The sequence below is a fragment of the Mchenga conophoros genome, linkage group LG23 (assembly GCF_057382185.1).
Source record: "Mchenga conophoros isolate Kocher_MC1m ecotype Shallow Benthic linkage group LG23, M_conophoros_male_GT1.1, whole genome shotgun sequence".
NCBI lineage: Eukaryota > Metazoa > Chordata > Actinopteri > Cichliformes > Cichlidae > Mchenga > Mchenga conophoros.
Window position 1 is genome coordinate 53176775 of NC_140547.1, and position 6581 is coordinate 53183355.

A 6581-nucleotide genomic window follows, 5' to 3' on the forward strand; every position below is an offset into this window, starting at 1 on the left:
CATCCATCCATCCATCCATCCATCCATCTGTCTGTCCCTCCATCCGTCCGTCCGTTGATCCATCCTCTGCCATCAAAGTTGCTGGGGCTGCAGCCTAAAACATAAACAAAACATAAAAAATGGTCATGAATAAACTAATTGTCATGAATTGCTATTTGTCAAACCTTGAAGCTAATTGCAGACGGTGTCCTCACTCTGTGTGTTGCTCAAGCCGATTAAATATTTATCTCTTTTTTTCTAAAAATAAATCTGAAAATCCATCTCTGAATTGGGAGGAAAAGACAGAAGGGACTTTGTATCATTATAAGTCCTTAAACACATTCTTTTGTTCCATGTCCATATGACAATATATTCTACTATAGCACATCATCCAGGGACCAGATGTATGTATGCAATATTACACATTTCAAAACAAAACAAATGGATCCCTACAGAGAGATATAAATGTACTTTTGTCAGATTTGGAATGTCAAGGAGGATAATTAGGATCTTAATCTCCTCAAATTAATCATTTGCATATTAAAATGTAACCTCAATTAACCCTACAAAAATGTACGCGTGCAAAATGCTTTTATATGTACATCCAGCCTTAAATAAATGCTTTTGAGGACGTCTGAATGTATTTCTTTAACACTGCACAGAGAACCCGATCTATTTTTTTTCTACTGAGCTCTTATTTACATGATCCTGAAGATATTGTATTCTTGCAGGTGGATTGTTGTTCATACTGTGAACTCATAAAAATATATCCATCAGAAATAAAGGGTCACTCCAGAATTTTGAAGTACATTTCAAACAGAGGGGTCAAAACATCTCGTATTATAGATCCTTCTTTATCAGACTTTGTCTGGGTTATTGCCTTCTGAAATTTCTAAATTTTTTCCAAAGCATTGTGACCACCTTGATTCAGGTGCTTTACTGTTGCATGGCAACCAGATAAATATCAAAGAACATTCTGCACATATTAAAGGACAGCAGGCAAATGATACAGCGGATATACTGGGGACCACCACAACATCAACATACATGTAAGACAAGAGGGGACTTCTGTTCACTTAGCGCTGCACAGGTGCGCGGCACAGGTGCGGGGCACAGGTGCGCGGCACAGGTGCGGGGCACAGGTGCGGGGCACAGGTGCGCGGCACAGGTGCGGGGCACAGGTGCGCGGCACCACGAAGGAAAAGGGCAGATATCATGCGACTTTGATGAACAATAAACAGTACCATCCTCATCACATTACCATTAAGCTTCTTTAGTACAGCTGTGCGAACTTTTTCCACACTAGCTGCTCAGGCAGTTTTCACAGAGCATCTTCACTGTTGTCTATATCTCTCCCTCCATTAACCAAACACTTATGAGTCATCAACTTTATTTCCACGAGACTCCAGACAGCATTCAGTTGCTTTGTTGTGCATCCATCCCTTTTCCACCGCTCTGGGTTTATATCATTGCTTTGTGGTATTGTTTTTGTTTTTATGGTCGATAAGTTAGAGACAAGTGTTAAACTGGCTTTACTGTGATCTGGTCTTGACACTAAACAACGCCAGCAGAATATTTAAATCCTGTGGATGGGTAAACACTGCAGCAGTATTTAGGTGGAAAAGAGATTTAAAAGTAAATAATTGATAATAAAAATTATTTTTTACTGCATAAAAGGAATCATTTTGCATTTTTCTCATGCATTATGAAAAGGAAACATGACGTTATTTAAGCCAAAATGCAGAATTTGTATATGAAAAACAGTCCATGACTAAACCTTCAGATGAACGATTGATGCTGGACTCTTCCAGTCTGCATGGCAGGGTAGCCTTGAGCAAGGTAGGGAACGCCCAGTTGCTCTTGATCCATCCATCCATCAGTGTGTGTGTGTGTGTGTCAAGGTTAGTAAGTGTTATGCACAGAAAACTAAGCTGTATGAATGTGTGTAACTGGGTCAATGAGAGTACTGAGCACCACTTTATAAGCACAAATCTATTTAAAATTACTTGGGTTTTGTTGGCTTTCATTTATACACAGCTCTGTTAAACACTTTCAGTGCGTTATAAATGTACATGTTATTCACAACCTTGTAACCTTGTAAACAAAAATATCTGAAATTTTATATTTGTGCATTCATAGATGAGAATTTTTGTGTGTGTAAAAAAGATTTGTAAAATAATTACACAAACACCAATTTGTTTTTGTTTTGTTTGTTTGTTTTTGTTGTTTGTTGATTTACAAGTACAAAATAATTTTGACCACAGTTTGAGCCATAGATCTGCTCAGATACTGACGAGGTGGTGTGGTAGTTAGCACTGTAGTCACAGCAAGACTGCGCTGGGTTTGAATCCAGTCCAGATAAAATCAAATCTACGGACTAACTCTGACAAATACTTTGCTCCTTGATATCCAATAATTATTTCAAGGATGAGAAGTTCATCTGCAAAACAACCTTTGTCTTTTGCGCTTTGCCATTAAAGATTGTCTACATGTGAGCTTTTTAAAAATTGCAGTTTTGTTTGTTTTCTGCCAGAACGGATCTGCTGTCTGCGAGCCTGATTCTTACTTAAAATAAACCAGTGGAGTCAGAGATGTTGGTACATTTCTAATTTCACTGATGATCATTTTTTCTTGCATGACACATAACAGCATTTCATGCTTGTATGCCTCAGGGCATGTAAGTCACTAAGGAGACAGATTCCATGTCCTGACTAATTTGAACAACATACAAACTGATTATATACAGGAGGCTACGAGGCATTTTGTTTTTAATGTCAGAGCTCAATCACAGGATGAGAGCATTCAGCAAGTTCCCTCACAGTTCCACGGGCAATGCATGATCAGTACCCAGAGAGACCACACAGACTGACATTAACCATTCCAGTGTGTTGTTTAGGCCTCTGGTCAAAGTGGGATGTTCTCCTGATAATTCCATTGATCACAGTAAGCCTGGAAATGCTGACCAGGAAAACCTGCATAATTAGCTACAGCAGTCATTAGAAGCGCACAGAAATGCATATGCTAAGCAGCTCACAGGTCCTTTCCCTGCAGACATACTGTTAATGGCTTCATTTGATTAACTGTAAAGTACAGATTCAGCTTGCATGGATTTCAGAGTCGTTTGACTGAGATTTGATTTAAACTTTCAAAATATTTTTGATGCATTTGCGTTTGTATAATGTGTCCACTTCACAACTCAAAATGAAAACAGACTGCAGTGTGTATGAAAGCTCTTTAGTTTGATTAAATAACCATGCCTTGTGTTCCTTTTTACATACTTACAAATAATAATTCCAGTTTAGACTCAAAGTTGATGCAAAAAATGACCGTCTGAGATTGAGTCACCACTGGTGATTATCCCGACCTCAACCACGAACAGTGTAACTGCTGTGCAATGAAGTCTATGTAATGTTCTCCCAAATATTGGCATTCTGGCAAGCAAATAAAATAACCATTGTGATTAAGAGTGTCAGACACTGTCAGTAAGTTTGAAAAACTATTTACATTTTTTGGGCAGAGAAGACGAATGGTTTTAAAGTGGAGCGAAAGAAGCATCGATGTCCACTGTGAACGACCATCTTGGCTGGTTGGTATCACAGGGTGGCCTGTGATACCAACTGTCTGGCACATGATCAGTAGTGGCTCAACTCCCACTAGGGTTTAAACTCTTTTTGTGTTGTACCTTCTAAGGACTGTTTTTCTTTCTCCTCTTTTAAACACTTTTCTCGGGCTGAGCCACCTGTCATCTGTGGCTTTGTCACCAAGCTCTTGTGTCCCTCCAAAAGTGCAACAGTATAGCAGTGATTCAGTCCTCTGTCCCTGATGAAGTTAGCTAATTTAGCTAAAACATCAACAAGATGGTTCATTTTTAACACCTTCTGGTATATAATAAGAGCAAAAACGATCAGTTTCAGTTCTCATTTAATTTCACTCACTTTTTGATCCACTTCAAAAGGCCCAATTTTTTTTTGTCACATTTGGACAGCCATCACATGTAACACCTGCCAGTTTGGCCCATTTCAGCCTATCCAAGCGTGCAGGTTTCTCCATGAGTAACTCACTTCCTCCCTTTCACTGAGTGCACTGCTGCCAAGCATCCCTCTCAGACTCTTTAGTTATCCCATATACAAAGATGAGTAACTAGGTTTCGTAGTGGGAAGTTCTGTCCCATGTTTGGTGCTCTCTTGCAAAGTCCAAACAGTCAGTTCTGTGGCGTTCAAAGAGGCGAGGCCTTTGAAGACATTTTTTGTTTTTGAAGCCCTTCAGTTTCAGATGATGTCTGATGGTTATGGGGCTGCAGTCGGCACCAGTAACGGCCTTAACTTGGGTCGAGGATCGTCCAGTGTCTTGACGGACAGCCAATTGGATCCTCCGACTCAGTGCTGGTGAAATTTTCAGGGGTTTTCCTCTTGACGTTTTTGTTCCATAACCCTCAGGATCATTTAAGAAATTCCAAATGACCATCTTACTGCGTCCCACCAGTGATGGCGGGCTGTGAGAGACGCTGCTTATGGAGTTCAAAAACCCGACCACGTTCACAAAGGGAACGTTTGCCGTGAGAACGTCATGACAGTGTGACTACCTGACAGAAAATGACAACGAATGCCCATTGTTGCACAGATTTGGCCTGATGATATTCAAGAAGAGCATCTGACAAAGATCATAATTCAGGGAAATTTGTCTCCAAATTAAGGTGGAATAATTTTATTCACTTCATATTCCCGGTGATGAATCTCAGGAAACATTGATCAGTTTTCTAATCTGTGTTCCTCTCTTAACATTACATTAAAAGAGACTCCAAATGAGTATTTTCTGAAACGTGAAAGGAAACTCCTTTGGAAACATTTAGCTGCTGCACAGCCTTGTTCTGTGGCATAGCTAATGTACAGCTGTCTGTATTTGTACAAATAAAACTTATTCCGTCATCAGATGATCTGTGTTGCCTCTGCTTAGGTCTAATGTCATAAAACAAGCCCTAGGTGCACGACGACTCATCTGAGGATAATGATTACTGATGAGAGGGAACCCTTCTAGGAAGTGAAGACTCCCCTTTTTTCACTTCTTTAACCTTCAAGAGCAGTTTAAAAGATCTTTCAGTGCAGTGGATGAATATGAACGTTGTCAGTATGTGGATGTTTTTGTGTGTGGATGTGAAAAATAGTTACGATTTGTTAGAATTTGTTAGAGTTGGATCTACTGTTGCTTTGTAGAAGCAAACTTTAAACAGGATATAGAAGACTCCTTTTAATAGCAAAATTCTCACTGCTGCGGTTATTTTTGTGGCTAATTGCATTTGTATATCTAAGAGTTTATTCATCAGATCACAAAATCTGAAAGGAAAGGTATTTAAAGGAAATATGCTGTGGCGAGCTCAGACAAGGAGGAGACAGAGGTGTCGTTCGGTCTTGCTTCCCCGAGTTAGCCAGGGAGCACAAACCCAACGTAGCTTAGCATAACAACAACAACAAAAGCGCTCTCGCCACCCAGAAACACACAGTTGCAGAGAGCACGTCACCCTGTAACCATGGCAACCGTAACGCTGCCGCCTGGAACAACAGGACATAGCTGTCAAACCCCAAACAGCCCTGACCCGCTACAATACAAACTTGACTTACTGCAGCAGAAACACATTTTTAATGCAGCAAAGCACAGCTTAATAGAAAGAATAGAAATCAGTCACTGCTGCACAGAGTACGAAGCACCAGTGTCTTAAATAGTGCACCTGCACACACACACACACAAATCTGAGCAAACTGACTTTGACGTGCTTTGTTTTAGCATCAGATCAATTGCATATTGTCGAAATACATCTATTGAAGAGCTTAATGTCTGAATCTCACAATATGCATTTCACAGCTCTGAAGAAACTGTTGGTCATAATTGGCTATGAGTCACCCAGGAGATGATCCTTTCTGTTTATTTCCTACACATCTCAGGTCTCCTGTTTCTCAGGTTTATAGAGTTGATCTGCTTGTTATTAAGCTGAAGATCCTTCAGAGTTATTGTGAGTTAGCACTTTTATCACAAACACATCAAGTCTTTTTCAGCTGCCTTCCTTTGATTTGTCAAACCTGTGCTCACACTATTATCTTGGTTAGATTACTCCCTCCCTCATCAGGCTTTCTCATTTTTTAGACCAGTGATGGTCTTGACTTTGTTGATCATTACTGAAATGAAATGGCAACATCTTTGCTTATAAAGTGTGCATTGTTGATCACACACAGAACTCTCCATCTTCCCTCTGTACCTTTTGGGGATTATAGCAATACACCGATTTGCCCCACTTGGGAAACCTGGTTACAACACATGAGTAGCATGTGAGCAATGATGAACCTGTCATTCTGTTTCGCACCGACTCCAAACTATGACAACAGCACAGAGTAGATGAGAGAAAAGCAGCCAGACAAACTTCTTCACTAAAGCAATTTATTTGATAAAAGCAGTTTTTATGTCAGCTCAGCAGGAAATCAACGTTTCCTCCTCAGACACAAGAGTTAAGGTATTTCAGTGCATTTTGACTCATCCTCGCTTGCTCTCCCTCTCTTTGTGTACATGTTACACACATACGCACACATCAAATTCAGAGACAGGACACTGGCAGA